This window comes from Quercus robur, chromosome 2 (genome assembly GCF_932294415.1).
Source record: "Quercus robur chromosome 2, dhQueRobu3.1, whole genome shotgun sequence".
In the NCBI taxonomy this organism is placed as follows: Eukaryota; Viridiplantae; Streptophyta; class Magnoliopsida; order Fagales; family Fagaceae; genus Quercus; species Quercus robur.
The window spans coordinates 66555458-66572844 of NC_065535.1; the positions used below are offsets into that span (position 1 = coordinate 66555458).

General features: G+C 33.9%; 1 long non-coding RNA gene across 1 annotated transcript; it reads left to right on the forward strand.

The window, feature by feature from the left end:
- Nucleotides 1-405: 405 nt before the first annotated feature.
- LOC126714581 (uncharacterized) lies at nucleotides 406-4693 on the forward strand. The gene is made up of 3 exons (XR_007651632.1): nucleotides 406-876; nucleotides 3235-3389; nucleotides 4508-4693. It is a non-coding gene; the product is annotated as an uncharacterized LOC126714581 (long non-coding RNA).
- Nucleotides 4694-17387: the final 12694 nt, after the last annotated feature.

The window sequence follows — 17387 nt, forward strand, 5'->3', positions numbered from 1 at the left end:
ATTTTTCACTGATTTTAGTTTCCTCAAGCTTGTGATGTATTATGCGTCATTTTAGATTTTTTTTTTTCTTTATTATATAATCAAATTAATGAAATATTTAATGGTGCAATTTCTAAGCACTTTAACGCTCAAATGATTATATTTTTAATTTGTGTTATAAATGAATTCTAAATTTTATTTTAATTGTTAATCTTTATAATGGCTAGCACGTGTATCTCAAACTAGTTGTTTATAAAAATAAAATAAAAAAGTGGGCTTTTGCCAAAAGAATATATATATATTTGGTAAAAAGGAAATTCATCCAAAGGCATATATTACGCCAAATTTTAGGTTGTCATATGAGGAAAGGTTATCAACTGATGACCACACCCGCACCACAAGAGGAAACACAGAACTCATCAGAATTAAAGGTTCATGTGGTCCTTCCAATGGTCCCTAAGCACTAGTAAGGCATAACTCAAACAAAAACAAAATATCTTCTTCCCGTTGCTATGATTGGTGAACGGAAAAAGTTATGTAGTGCTAAGTTAAAAAAGAAAAAGAAAAAACAATTGGGAGTGAGTCGAGAGAGTGAACGAGTGAGGCTGTGCTCGAGGGTGTCAATCAAAAGCCCATTTGGGGTATTGCAATATAGGAGGCAGATGAGTGAACTGTGTCATTCGAGAAACAGGATCTCAAATTGGCTTCCAGTCCACAAAGTCAAAATCTCTGGGTTTGGATCTTCATTGAAAAGGAATGCTGAGTTTCGTGAATTTGATCGAAGTGTGAATCAAGGACGAGACTGAAGTAGCTTGCAAAAGCAGTGACGTTCTCGATCGAAGCGAATTAAAGCTAGCTCATCATATAGGCAAGGGCAGGCAAGCTCTTCTACGACAGGTTGGCCTTTCTCGAACTTTCACTCCATAAAAAAAAATAAAAAAAAAATAAAAAAAAAAACATAAAATAATACACTTGTTATTATTGATAATTATTGGGTTACAGATAATTTTTTTAATTTAAGTTCCACGCATGAATTTGATGTTAATGCGTGTATGTTTTTTTTTTTAATTTTTTTTTATATATATTTGTACAAAAATTGTTTATTTTTCTGAAAAAATATATATAAATATTATTTAATGAAATATTAAATGTATTTTAAACTATGTTTTATGGCATCCATTAACAAAAACTTTTCTTTTAGTAATATTAAGGACAACTATTTTCCCAATATATATATATATATATATATATATATTTTTCATTTAAATCATGTTTATTTTATTGAGTGCTTATACATTTTTTTTTCCCTCGTACCATAAATGAATTCAAGAATAAATAACACGCAAATTATCTCAAAAAAAAAAAAAAAAAAAAAAAAAAAAAAAAAAAAAAAAAAAACACCTATCCTATTTAGCCAAGCTGATTGAACCCTTAAGAGTGTTCTTATTCTAGGAGTCAAGTTTTGTCAAGTAATGAGGGATTAAGCTTTGTTCAATAACGAATGTAAAATGATCAAGTTTGACTTGAGCTCGAATCAAGCCTATAAATGATAATTGAGCGTGAGTTCGTCAAAAACTATAAAAGTTTGAACTCGCCTTGATTCATTAATCAAGCTAAGTTTGAACTCAATATCAAGCTTTTAAGCTTGAGATTCAACACAAGTATATTATCACTATAACACATGAAAAAAAAATTCTCATATTTCATTATCACACATATCATTCTCTTTATCTCTATTCTCAGAAACACTTCTCTCCCTTTCCGTTAGAGGAACCAACCACCATTTGCCACCATTTGCCACGTCATTGGAAGTTGATCTGGATGTGGCAATTTGAGCGTTGGTAGTGCTCCATGTTGAAGGCATGGTGGTCACAAGACCATCCTGACCTAGAAAAAAAATATTATATATAAATTTTAAAAGTTTAATGATTTTTCTACCCTTAAAAAAATTGTGATCACCCTTAATATTTTTAGGCCTAACAAAATTAAACTTTGGTTCCCTTAATGATATATTAGGCCCTCTCAAACAAAAACAAAAAGCTCAAGAAATATTTTATTGAACTGAAATTTGAAAGAAATGTAGATTGCAGTATTGATAATGAGACTATTATACAATGATTTCAAAATATGAAAACTCGTAGAAAGATATTATAAGTTTTATGTATTTGCGTATTTTTTTTTCATTGTCAACATATGAAATTATATTTTTATTCAATTTTGTATAATTTAAGTTTTTAATGACAATCCTATAAAAAATAAAAAATAAAATCTTAAAGTTGCCACTGGTGCCTTCATGATCTAGGTGTCTGCAGTGGTTTTTTTTTTTTTTTTTTTAATTTTTTTTAGTGCAATTTGGGTTTGGGTTTAATTTATGACAGTGGAGGTTGTGTAGCAATGGATTTAGATCATTTGGTTTGCGATATGGGTATTGCTTTTTGTTGTTATTATTAATAAAATATATATAGGGTAAATTGCAAATTACACCCCTAAAGTTTAGGGATATTTAGATTTTACATCCTAATGTTTTAAAATTTGAATTTTACCCTTTAAATTTTAGGAGTGTTTGGATTTTACTCTCTAAAGTTTGGAGTTGTTTAGATTTTACATTCTGAAATTTTAGAATTTGAGGGTATAAAATCCAAACACCGCCAAACTTCAGGAGGTAAATTCCAAATTTTAAAACTTTAAGGTGTAAAATCCAATCACCTTCAAATTTTAGGGGTGTAATTTGTAATTTAGCCTAAAATATAAGTTGTTGAAATAATAAGTAAAATAGATAAAGTAATTTTTTTTACCTATCTTTTTTAACATTTGCGGATAGGAATAATGCTCTTAAACCCTGCCTGGTGATGGAGCTAATAATATGCTCATCGGTCAAGTCGGTCACTCTATTTTGACAGCGAGCACTGTCCTATCTTTCATCAAAATAATGTTAGGTTTTTGGAGTGTGAAGATATAGGTCAGATGGACATGTAGGCTTTCTCCGTCCATAAAATTTTTTGTTTTTATTTTTTCAAATAATTATAAACAAAAATTCTTTAATAATTTCAAATGTGTACTAATAAGTAATAAAAACTTAATGACTCAATTTATATAAAATAAAAGAGAAGGATTTGCTATAAATTAAGTTGCACAAACTCCTAAAAAATGTACACGTGTCAACACTTTAGAGAGGACTTGTCTAGAACTTTTACTTAAAGAAAACTTTTGTTAACCCACTTACTCTTACCAGGCATTGACACGTGCATTTTGCAGGAATAAATATCATAGGAAATATGGTGCAAACAATAGATAGGTCAATCTCAGGATTATGCTCATCTCTATAAATGAGTCAATTTCATGAGTCAATTTCAAGAATATGCTCATCTCAGCTATAACGAGTCAATTTCAGGAATATGCTTATTTATTCGGTAATACTTTCAGGCTTGTTTTTCTGTTGACTGTCATGCATCTATTGATTGTAATGTGACATATGTTAATATAACATGATTGATTAAAAATTTATGTATCATTAATAATTCTTATAATTCCAAATTATAATATGAATGAAAACTTTCACGAAAGCAAATCTCACATGAAAATGAAAATTTATCAGCATAAGGACTAAGGAGATGACAAAATTGATAAAGACTATTATGTGAGAATACTACTCACGTCAATGTAATGTGATATTTGTAAAGCCCTTGATTTTATCATGTTTGAGGACATAAGTTTTATTTAATTATAAATCTCATAATTTACCTTAACTTAATTCAAGCTCTTAAAAGACTTTAAATCACACAAGTATAATTAATTGATAGTATTAGAAAACCCGAGAATTTAAAAAATATGATAACAACAAATGTAATGGTATTTGGGTCTAATGATTCCTGCTCCCAACATTAGAAGGGGTGATGGATAAGATTGTCGGTAAAACCCTTATAAGGAGTGTAAATTATTTAAGGAAAATGCTAAAGTTATAAATTATTTTACAGTTTTTTATTTTTATTTTTACAAATTGTTAATGCAGTGAGTGTTATTGATAAGTAAAAAAGAAATTGATGTAGTAATAAGTCCACATGAAAACAAGTAAGATTTTATCACATCAATAGTTTGTAAAATAATTTGTGATTGTAACATACTAACATTACTCTTTATTTACTAAGGGAAAAAAAGTGTACAAAAGATTAGCCTTTTCTATTTGTCAAATCCTTTTATCATTTGTTAGACAAATTATTATTATTATTTTTTAAACTTTTCTTTTTTCTTTTCCCATTTGGATGGTATCTTAGTCGTGAACTTCTTGCACAATAATAATGAACAAAATTTTATCTTCCGCATTAAATCTTCATTTTAGCGCAGAAAGAGAGAGAGAGAAAGAGAGAGAGAGTAATGGCATCTATAATTTTATGAATATGGATTCCAGTCATCTAGTTCTTGTTTCCAAAGAATGAAGCACATTTTATAGTAATACTTTGGGTTTTATTACATAATCGTGCAATTATTATGGTGCATAATGAATGTGGTAACCTTTTCTTCTGGGTTGCAGGTCTCTAGAATTTGATTAAATTCACTTAAACCTGGTCATGTTGCAAAAAGGATTGCATGATGGGAGGTGATCATCAACTATAAATTGCCTAATTAATTGTCTACCACCTATCTATTAGAATGGAATATCTTTGTTTCCTTTATTTTAGCTATCTTTGGTCAAATCGAAGTCCTTGTATTGAACTAAAAAAACCAAAAAAAAAAACCTATATTATTTGAGATTTGTTTTTTTCCTAAATTCTTATAATTGCACTGCATAGAAGTTCCATAAAATTATGAACCCCAATGTGATTATTGAAACAGATGGAAGTTCTTCTTTAAGCCAAAAAAGATCACAAGTCTTTTGCTTTTTGTTTGAAATCGTAAGTCCTTGTTTAAAACCAAAGAATACTAAGGAGCTGGTTTTGACTTGGTTTTTGCAGAAATATTAAGTGCACCTGCTTGAAGTTCCCCAAAAAGGTGAGAGACCAAATTTTATTATTAAATGCAAGAAACTCGTAATAGTTGTTTGAACCAAAGATTGCTACTTATTTCTTCAATAGTTCAATTAATCATGACAGTTCAAGTAAAACTACAAAGATGTAGAAATAACGATCTAAAATTTCACCACCTAGACGTGTTTTGTCTCATGCCAGAACTCGTTTGCAGTCAAATCTATCTCAATTCTAACTTTTGTTGACACTTTCTATATGGGCTCATAATAAGTGTATAAGCAGCGCCATCTAATTTTAACCATGTTTTAATTGTATTCGTTCTGATAGTTTTCTAAACTTTACAAACAGCTAGGGTCCTATAATTTAAGACAGCATTTTAACAAGATTGCATTAAGGTTTTATGAGTCGTTGTAGTAGAACAAGGGTTAATATGTTTTTATTAGACTAGTTCACTATAAGGTTTTACAGCCTTTCAAACTTTGGTCTTTTACGTTCTCTCCCTCTCACTTTCTTAAATATTTTTTCTAGGGTTGATAAAAAAATTTAAAAAAAAAAGTTTTTCTAGGGCTTCTAAAATTTTTCCACAGTTGAATATAGTTTGGCACTATGTGCGGCCCTTTTTTTGTAACTTGTCAAGCCCAAGTTCAGTGGTTAGATTCAGGGCCTGCTGGATCTTGGGTTTTTAAGGCCAAGAGGAGAGTTGGGTTCCTGAGCTCAAACAGCAAATCCAAAAAGATCCAACAAGAAAAGAGACAATAATACTTCTCCAACAGCTTCTCCATAATTTTGTATTGTTTAGACAGTGAACAGTGACGTTTAACTTTTACTTACTTACTTTTTCAAATACATTTTCTAACAAATTCTTTATCTTTTTTTTTTTTATCTCATTTAAATATTATTTCTTCTTTCATTATTTATTCTTTTTTTAACAACTATATTTTTCAATGAGAAGTGTTACGTCCACAATATTTTTCAATTAGGATTTTTTATTCTTTATATTATTTTTCCTTTCTTTCATTTCATTTTCATCCATACGTTTCATTTCTTTTTTCTTGTTTTTCTCCTCCACACACATGTCCAGTGTCTTATCTCTATCCCCCCCCCCTTCTTTTATTTTCATTTTCTCCCTCATTCAAGAACATTCCAACAAATCCTGCTCTCAATCTCTCTTTCTTTCTCCAACTCTCTCTTTTTCTTTTTTCTTTTTTACTTGATTCTAGAACATTCACTAGCTCTCTCTGCGACAAGAAAAGAAAGAAAAGAGGTATAGAGAGAAAGAACAAGAGAGATAGGTCATTGTGTCGTCACTCATCTTCATCCCCAATGCAGTCCAGATGGGTTAGATGGCTTCTTTTTCATTTTTCTTTCTTACTTGATTCTAGAACATTCACTAGCTCTCTCTGCGACAAGAAAAGAAAGAAAAGAGGTATAGAGAGAAAGAACAAGAGAGATGGGTCACTGTGTCATCACACATCTTCGTCCCCAACGCAGTCCAGATGGGTCAGATGGCTTCCATCTTCTGTCTTCTTTTTTTTTCTTCTTCTTCTTCTTCTTCTTTTTTTTTTTTTTTTTTGTTACAATTTGATTAATTTTAAAATTGTGTTTTTGAGTTTGTATTCTAATAATCAGATTATGCTTGAGTTTAGAGATGTTTGAGAGAAAGATTGTTGTGTTTGTAGCTGTGAGAGGAGAGAGAAAGAATTGTTTATTTTATTTTATTTTATTGAGATGTATGAATTTTTTAAGTAGAAAAATTCATTTGGAATTGTTACAGTGTTCTCTAGATTAAGAGAACGACTGTGGCAACTTAAAAAAAAAAATTGGAAAAGTTTTGCATATAGAGAATCGGTTGGAGCTAGTTTTTTGGGCTTACTCTCCAAAATATAGATTTAGCTAATCTATTGGAGATGCTCTAACGATGGATTTGTTATTATACTGCTCAAATAATAATACAAATTGTGTTAAATATATTAGCAACGTGATGTGTTCTACTATATTGTATATGCTAGAATGGATGCGGAAGAGGAAGCATAAAATAAAAACATCGAGAACACGAGAGTTATATGGTTTAGCCTTGTCGGCCTACATTCATGGAGGGGTCCCTTAAGGGTTACATCTTTATTATGTAAGAAAGTAATATAATAATTTGTGTTATAATGAACCATAACATGAGTATATATAAGCGACTAAACCTAGACTACTAGTACAAGTAGGAGTGGGCTTGGGCCTATTACATTGGGCTAATATGTCTAACATATGTCTAACACCCTCCCTCAAAATCAAGGCGGACGCTCGATGAAGGCTCGAGGTTGAATAAGCATGAAAAGATTCCTTGGAGATGCATTGAAGAATGCCTTTGAAGAAACCACGATGAAGAATGTGCAATTGACTGATTTTGGAGTTTTAAATGAAGAAACGAAGTTTAAAATTAGAATCTACGCGAAAAACTGAGTAAAATAGGTCATTTTGAAAATTTTGACTTTTGGTAAAAGGTCAATGCAATAAGTCAACAGTTAACACGGTCAACGGTCTACACGGTCTGGTTTAGGTCACGGATTGGGCTTCAGAGCCGTTAACATCATACGATGACGTGTCAGTGACATGGATTAGGGCTGACGTGGCTATGCTTGCATGTCTAATGACATGGCAAGATGACGTCAGTCTTGATGTTAGTGAGTCTTCTGGTGTGTGTATGGCGCATGAGGTGTCTACTGGCATGTGGAGGTGAGACCAAAAATCTACCGGTGTGTGGAGGCACGTGCTTTAATGGATGACCGCCGAATTTCTTCCACATGCAGATCAGCAGACATCAAGGCCAACAGGGCAGCGCGTGTGACTGTAAGGTGATTTGAGCAAGAGGAATCTAAAGTGGCACGTGTGATTTTTGGTGAAAACTATGGAAGCGCGTGGTGGCATGTGTGGAGGTGATAGGTTACCGAATTTTTAGGTTTTGCTCACGGGAGGCCGAGGAGCATGTTTGTGTGGTTGGTTTCATCAATCAAAAGCTTGATTTGCACAAATCTAAAAGGGGAGGCACGACATGCTCGAGAGATTAGAGACATGGCGGCAAGACAACAACGGTGGTTCCGTGGGAGCTGTGTGAAACCGTGGAGTCCAAATTTGTGGGCAAGTAGTGGCACTGTGGTGGATCTATGTTGTGCACATGGGAAACTTCTTTGCTTTGTAGAGATAGTTGTTTAATGCCAAGAACGAAGTTTAGCTTTAATACCATGTTAAATATATTAACAACATGATGTGTTATACCATATTGTATATGCTAGAGTGGATGCGGAAGGGGAAGCATAAAATAGGAATATCGAAAGCACGAGGGTTACATGGTTCAGCTTTGTCATCCTACATTTATAGAGGAATCCCTTAAGGGCTACATCTTTATTATGTAAAAATGTAGTACAATAACCTATGTTACAATGAACCATAACATGAGTATATATAGGAGACTAAACCCTAAACTACTAGTTCAAGTACGAGTGGGCTTGGGCCTATTACATTGGGATAATATGTCTAATATATCTCTAACAGATTGCATTGTAGAGAGTCTTGGCCCCCACTTTCAGAGTCTTATCAATTTTAGCCTGAGGATTGTAAAACTATGAAATTTGGGACTTAGAATCGATGCGACCTTCACAATTTGCCTCCTCTTACATAGGTAAACCTTGTTTCAAGATTATAATCCATTAAACTTAAATGACTAAGTCAAAGATGAACCATTTTTCATAAGGAAATCTAATTAAAATTTAATGATTGAATTGAATCGCATTTGAATTCAAACTTAAGAGTCAAATAAAGAATCATTCTTGGGGATAATTAAGGATCATACACTTCATAAAAGACTTTGAGGTTTGAATTCAAATGAGGTTGAATTCAAAGAACATTAATGATTAATTAAGCATCCAAGACCACTTCTTAACAAGGCAAGAACACTTGAGTTAATTAATTAAGTTTAATAAGGGAAGACATTCAAGACTTAAGTATTAATGTCTGTACTTCATAAGACTTAAATATTAATTCCAATTAAGGATCTCATAGCTTGTTTGATACCCTCATGCTTGAATACTCATGTGTTCACATACTTGGATGCTCACTTGCTTAGGTGTCCACTTGTTCATATGCTTGGACACTCACATGCTTACATGCTTGGTTGCTCACATGTCTAACTATTCACATACTTGATTGACTTTCACATGCTTGATTGATTTCACATAATTCACACCATCTTTCTAAATTATCTTGATTCACATATCCTGTTGATAACCCTAGGACTTAGATGCAAGCGCGTGTTCACACAGGCCCATTAGGTAGACCTCACTTGACCACCAATAACAACAAATGAAGGCAAGCTATGGTTAGGTGGTATGAGGTGCCTAATCTCTTCCCACAATCTTACCCTTACTCTAGACTTCTTCTAATATGTAGACCTACATGGAGTTATCAAATAGTTCTTGGACCCATAACCAAATGGCGACTTCTTTCGTGCCTCTATTTTTAGAGGCACCTGTGTACTCCTGGGCTCATTGTGGATAATGAGCTTAATTCGAAGCAAGGAAAATCGTGTACTGCATACCCCACTTGCGCAATAGTGGGGTCCATAAGGCACAAAAGGGTACAACTCACAATGCTACACAGGTTACAAAAATGCCTCATGATTTTACCTTAATATGGGAGATCCTTCTTAAGGGTTTTTTTTTTTTTTTTTTGGGAAGAAGATGCTCCTTAAGTTAGCTAGGCAATACAACAAGACAATGTTGACATTGGTCAGAACCGTGAAAATAAGATCATAAAAGCCATTGGGTCTTGCTTGGATTAGCTCTTTCTAGAGGAAGATGACTTGTCACACCCTGCCCATTTCACCTAGTAGGTATGGATGCTTTTCAGGATAACTGTACCCACTAAAGCTCACAATAGATTACTATCATTTGAGCTCATTCTTACAGTGGAAAGAATGCAAAATTGACCAGTTGGATCAAAACTTTCTCAGAAAAAGCCAACCCACAATCCGTCGTGCTTCTTTCAGTCTCCTGGATTTGTATTTTGTGTTTTGCATGCACGAACATTATGTAGTGAAACCTATTTTTTTGTTTAGCCATAAAAATCTCTAGGAGTACCAACTTTCCTTTAGCTTAACTGTTTCTAGGCCATCTTATTCCTAGTTGGATGAGTTGCCTTATTATGAGATAAATGGAAATTCTTGCCATCTAGTCACTTTTTCTTTGCATTGTACCACATTATTAGCGTCCATGTGGGAACACTCCAATGAGTACTTGCACAAGTGTAAGAATATTTGTAGTACCCAGGATAAGTTTGCTAAATATCCTGTTGCAATTAAAGGGTTTTGTGGTAGCTTTGCTGACAACTTTCCTATCATATTTAGTTGGGTAAATTTGAAAGCTCTGAAACTGGACTTGGTTGAGTTGTTTGATATGAAGAACAATATGAATTGGTGTGTCATTAGAGAATATGGAAATGGTTTTGTGTGTGATTCTGTGTTGGTGCCATTTTTGAGTTATGCTAGTCAATCCTACAATCTATAGCAAGGTGATGAAAATAGCCTTACTTGCCTTGTAGTTGCGAATTTTGGGGGTGGTTTCCAATTCTATAATCAAGTTCTTTTCGATTTATGCCTTATTGTCCCCGACTCCCCGTTGAGTTGGTAGATAGTTTGGTTTTGATCAAGATGTTCCTGCTAACTTTGATGAAGTTGATCACCTCCAAAGTTGTCAAAACTGGGATCCTACGTAGGATCATGGAAGGTAGGTGGGATTGTGGATCGTAGGCTCGAATCATGAACCGTAAGATCTTACATTATTTGAGGGGAAAAAAAAATACATTGGTATGTCAAATAATCACATAAATTATATATTCATTCTTATGAAACCAAAAATTTACATCCATTTGATATAATTATCATACATCATTACATTAATTTGTAAGTATCATTTAAAGATGCCAAAAACCTCAAAACTTGGCACTCTACTCTCCACCCATATTCCCATTCCCACCTACCGCCACCATTCATTCTCCTTTTTCTCCTATGTTACTTTACTTTCCTTTATCTCCCTCTTCTACTATTCATTTTCTCCTTCATTTCAACTCAGACTCTCTAATTATGAACTATGAATCATTGATGGATAGGAAGAATAAAGATCTATTTCAAAAAAAAAAAATTACTTCTTGATATGTATTTATCTCGCTTTTGTAAACATGTAGATATCATTGTTGGGGGTTTGTTTTGTTTAAATTTTGTAAAATTTCTATCTCTATTTTTTTTCCTCATAAGCCTTAAAATGACAAAACTGGGCCTATTGGGATGTTATTTTTCATTTAGGTCTAACTAAACCTTCTGTCAAGTTAAAAAGGATTACAAGAAACCAGGATCGTTTGGAATCATTAGGATCGTACGATCCCATTTGTTCAAAACGATCTGGATCTTTCAAGAATCTTTAGTAGGATCGCTACGATCTTTTGGAATCATCAAGATCGTACGATCTTACCGATCCTGAATGATCGCAGCGATCCTACTAAAGATTCTTGAAAGATTCAAATTGTTTTGAACAGGTGGAATCGTAAAATTGTAAGATCGTAGGATCCAAATTGAGATTTTAACAACCATGATCACCTCCCTTCTATGGGCCCATTCTCAAGCTCCTTTGCTTCTTCGTAATGATGCCTAGCTCCAAGAGGTCAAATATCTGCAAAAGTAATATGGACTTACAATTGAAGAAGGTCATGACTTATTTTGTTGAGTTTGTTCAAGATAAAGGGAAGAGTGAAACCCCTCCACCTAGTTTGTGTTCCCCTTTCCTCGAACAAATGATAGTTTCTTGTCTAATCAGAGCGTGGTGGCTTAGGATCGCTACGATCGTTTGGAATCATCAAGATCGTACGATCTTACTGATCCTAAATGATTGCAGCAATTTTACTAAAAATTCTTGAAAGATTCATATCGTTTTGAACAGGTGGGATCGTAAAATTGTAGGATCCAGATTGAGATTTTGACAACCATGATCACCTCCCTTCTATGGGCCCATTCTTAAGCCCCTTTGCTTCTTCGTAATGATGCCTAGCTCCAAGAGGTCAAATATCTACAAAAGTAATATGGACTTACATTTGAAGAAGGTCATGACTTATTTTGTTGAGTTTGTTCAAGATAAAGAGAAGAGTGAAACCCCTCCACCTGGTTTGTGTTCCCCCTTCCTCGAAAAAATGATAGTTTCTTGTCTAATCAGAGCGTGGTGGCTTATGCTAATAGCTAGAAATTTGGTTTTGTAGAGTGGCATAAAGCTGAGGGAGGTTGGGTAATTTATGGTAAAACCTTTCCCTTGGAGTGGTGTGAATCCAATAAATAATTAGTTGTTGATCCTACTTTGAGGGTATAAATGCATTCCTAAGCTTAGAGGATGCCCTACTTGGATCCAGTGACGAGCCTCTATCCTCATCAAGTGAGGGTCTTACCTTTGATGTTTTTCCCTTTTCTACTGTGATGACTACACTTGCTTCTCTACTCTTAATTTTTTATGATTACTAGACGGTTTGTTTCTAAGAGAGTTCCCCTTGAGATTCCTTTTGCAAACATACTTGCATCCCCAAGATAAGCCAATGAGGTTGACATGAGTTTGGACGATCTTGACACAACTGTTTTTGATATAAGGAGGACAAAGCCGATATGATCATGGGGGAAGCAGTAGCACAAGATACATAGACCATTGGGGTTTCTACATTGACGGACGTTGATTCAAGTGATACAGGTATTCTATCATTTCTTAGGCTCCTTTCCATTTGTTTTCTTCTTCCTCTTTCTTGATCATTATCCTTCTTACTATATCATTGTAGGTTCACCCATTCCAAGGATGGGAAAGGAGTTGGCGTGACACCGTAGCCATTAAAGTTACATCCGTTGAAGACCCAAGTGATGATTTGCAGCCATTTCTTGCTTGTTTTAACTATAACGCGAGTATAACTGTTTCCCAGAAAACTATTTATGGATCTTTGGCTGGTCTCGTGTGATTTTCTTTCGTTTCCTGGTGAGTGTCGTGCTAACTGACATGGAAAACTCTTTCTTGGAGATAATTTTTGAGGATAAGATCTTGGAATGGAGGAGTGTTGTGCTAGAACTTATAAAGGTCAATTTCAACTTCAGTTTCCTGTTGAGTCACCTTTGTTCTGTGGCTCAAGTTTTTTTTTTTTTTTTTTTTTTTTTTTTTTTTTTTTTTTTTTTAAAGAAAAAAGCTACAACCATGCAGTCACAGACCACCCTGAGTTGCCCAAAAAAAATAAACTTGCAAAAATATAAATTATATAAATTATTAGTATGTTTTGTTTGCCTAACAAAAAAACTATTGATCACCCTAACTAGAGAATCACAAAGACTGTGGGTTCAACAAAACTAGTATAATGCTACTTGCACGTCCACAACACCTTTAACATTATTTTCCATAAATAAATAAAAAAATTCTAGTTTGCCAGCTGTTATTGGTATTAAAGATAGATTCACCGTCAACATTATTTTTTTATTTATTAATAACAACTTGTTACCTATAATTTATTGTGAAAATGTTGTGTACTTAGTATTTCTCACAAAAATCATCTTGGCCCCTAAACATTATCATTAAACCTATAAAAAAAAAATGAAAGGCTAAATAATAAAAATAAAAATTAGCCTAAATAACAGCAAAAAACAGTAACAAGATTGAGCTAAGCAAGAACCAATAAACAAAATATTTAACAAAAAATTCATTCAAAAACAAAAGAATAAAAACTTTAATAATTTAGATTCATAACTTGTTTAACCCATTTCATAAAAATATTCTTAAACTTCATTTTTCTATTATAACAGAAGATCGAAAAATATCCATATTATCTTTAAAATTTGGGTCTCCACTTCTAGCCAACAAAATTGAAACTTCTGCTTTGACATTGTGCGACCAGTTGCTATTTCTGATTTAAATCCAATGAAATCCTGAATTACTAATTCTAAAACACAATGCGTTGAGATGTTAACCCATGCATGGTGGTGAAGCTGTTGGGTCCCAATCTAGTCTTGTGTGAACTAAAAAAATCAACTAATAATTTAAATCAATCTCCAACAAACATTATTACCAAAATCACCAAGCCAAGATATGAATCACAAATAAGAATACAGAAATTTATGAGAAAAACCCTTTTTTTTCCTTTAATGGAAAAAACTATGAGACAAACTCCAAATAAACCCTTTCACTTTCTCCTTCCCCTTCCGTTCCAAACCTTTTATGTTTTGAAGATTATTTTTTATGAAATTTTTCTCTCATTCACCTTTTGTCTATCATGCAGAAATATCATGCTCGAGTATACGTGGGCAATTATTGACCAGAGAAAATAAACAACTCGTGTAACAAGGATAACTGTAAGTTCTTCTTGGAGATCAGTTTCCCTTTTTACGTGATACTTTCTCGAAATATACGACCTGAATAAGCTGAATTAACATCCTATCTGCACAAATTCTAGTTTTCTCAATAACATGACATCTTTGAGTCACCATGCAGAAGTGCTTCAATGAACAAGCTAATTCATATTTATTTTCAGTCAGCTGGTACCGTGAAGCACAAAACATTGAACAGCTAAACATGGCAGAGCACACCCAACTAGAGAAAGAAGTGGATACCGTATTTTAAAGGTCAGTTACTTATTAATTTTTTAATAAAAATATCAGAGTGAAATAGTTAAAGCCATAAAAACTAATTGATAATATGACTAAATGAGCAACATATGAAATGTTGGGACGTGTACACAATGATATATATATATATATATATATATATATATATATGAGACTCCCAACTAATTGTTTGTATAGTGCGTGTCTTGAAGTGGTTATCTTATCCATCATGAGTATTAAGTCCGTTATTAGGCTCTAGATGTGTGTTAGCTGTATTAGGCTCTACATTAAAGGAGATCAAAGACATATTTTGCTGTAGGGAGAGGAGGAAATGTCAAGACAAAGAAAGTAATTGAATGAGCCAAAATCTTTCACCTCGAACTATTGCTTAAGAAACTATTTAAGCTCCATGGTATCAAGCAAATTCTTTCTAGTCATAAGCGTGTCATTAACATATATCACTAGTAGAATGACATCTCATTTTGCTTGATGAAGAAACAAGTCGAATCATAAGAACTAACAAAATAGCCAAGGCGAGATCCAATAGAACTGAACTTAAATAAAAATTGCATAATCTCAATTCTTAAACTAGAAGGGGAAACATATTGACTCTTAGACACCGTACAGTAAAATTATTTTACTACTATAGAACTTTTGAGAGATTTCCTCACTGCAGCAATACTAGAACCTATGTGTTTAAATCTTCACAGCTCAATTGCATGAATTGCCCTATAAGATCTTCTCTCAATTTCGGTCTCAGAGGATGAACATTATTGCATGTATTGTTTCTTTGAAGCGCAGGACAACCAGAACAAAATTGAAACAATAATAAAATAAAATGATGTGACCTAGGAGTCAGTATCTAGGCCTTGCTTGGAGTCAATACCAAGCAAGGAAACCACTAGGAGTCAACACTTAGGGTAGACCTAGAGTCAGCACCAGACCAAAGAAAGACCAAGCGGCCATTTTTTTCATTCATCAAAATATCAACTATCCCCTCAAGAAGTACAATAGGTTGCTTATAAATGATTGCTAAACCTTAATTCTAATTGGTTAGGAAACCCTAATTGCCTTATTACAAAAATAACCTTGCTTCCCAAATTAAAATACTAATAGCCTAATAAACTACTAGGATCTAAAACATAAAATACAATTGACTTGCAAACATAAATAATATTAAATAATAATTTTCTTGCATTTCCCGCATCATTCTCCTCTGGTTGGAGAAAACTCAACCTCAAGTTTTAAAGCATTGAAGGATTAGGATGCTGACAAATAACACTTGCTTCAAGTCTGAAATCGCCTTAGGGAGCACAGGGAAAAGAAAAACCTTGAATTCCACCACATCAAACTCATTTAGAATAACAAAATCAATGTGTGGAATTAGTATAATCTCTTCTTGAACCTTATGAACCATAGGAAGCATTGTGGTTTTAACCTCTTTGACTTCACCAAGATGTAGATCTTCAAGGACTATGGAGGGTTTATCAGAAGCACGTTCAACAACTTCAACTTTCACATCATGTGCACCCTCTAACATAATACTCTCTTTAGGCACCATCTCTTTCCCTTGCTGCTCTTCAATAGATTCATTTCCTTGCACGCATGTTAAAGCAACACTTGTCGAGGCATGTACGTCTGTGTCAACATTAGGCTTTGATGTTGTTGGAGGATTCTCCACGACCAAGATATCATCATCAATGTTGTCTTTTATTGGGGCAGCAATAAGTTCATTGTGATCTAGTATCCTTGGTTTCCCAATTGAATCGGTTTGAGTCTTCTTTTGCTTCATATGAGTAATCCTGTCTTGAACATTTTTCATGAGCTTTACAGATAATTCCTTTAATTCCTTGGTAGATTGTTCAAAAGTGTGCTGAGGACATGAAATGGGATGAGGATGAGGATTCATCGTATTTGCTTCAACTTAAAAAGTACCACACTGAGATTGGGGTAGATACTTAGCTTGATAGTATGGTAACAAATACTCATCACAAAACTTTTCTTTCATATCTTCCCACACAGTAATGGCAGGTTCATACTGCATATAGTGAAAATATTCAAGATTCTCCCAAAACCTTTGTACTTAACCTCTTAACTTCAACTTGGCATACCTAACCTTTTTGTTATTTGCAAAATTTTCTTGCTCAAAGAATTGCTCCATCCCATTCATCTAATTGACAAAATCTCGTGGATAAGTTTCACAACCATCAAAATAAGGTGCTTCTAATATTACCATGATTCTCTAAAAAAGTGCTTCAACAAATAGTTGGAAGTTGGAACAAGAACCTAAGTTGCTGTGATGCTCTCTAGACAGATTGTTGGAATAGGCTTCTAAGACTATTGTCTCAAATAGTTGTTGGGACTGGGCTGGTTGATAGGTTTGGATTTCGTGGGCTGGGTCTTTTTTTTTTTTTAAGAATAGGTTTAGACAAGGCTAGTGGGTTACCTTATAAGATTAGATCGATGGAGACTGATGAGATTGCAAGCGGTGTGACAATGGGCAAAACTGAAATCATGGTAGCGCGGAACAGAGGTGATGGTGAGGATCGAAGCTGCTAGCAGTGAGTCGCTGCAACTGGGGCTTGCGAATGCGTATAGTGGTAGTCACGACGGCAAGCGAGAACCGATGGAGGTGGATCTCCGGTGCGAGGAAGACCAAAAATTGATGAAATAGGGTCAACGATGATAGAACTTCTCTATCTTCGTGGTTGCAACTGGTTTGGTGAATGGGCTTAGGATCTGTGGCCGTGGGGTTGGGGTCTTGGAGTGATTGGGATGTTTATGTCAAATTGTCAATA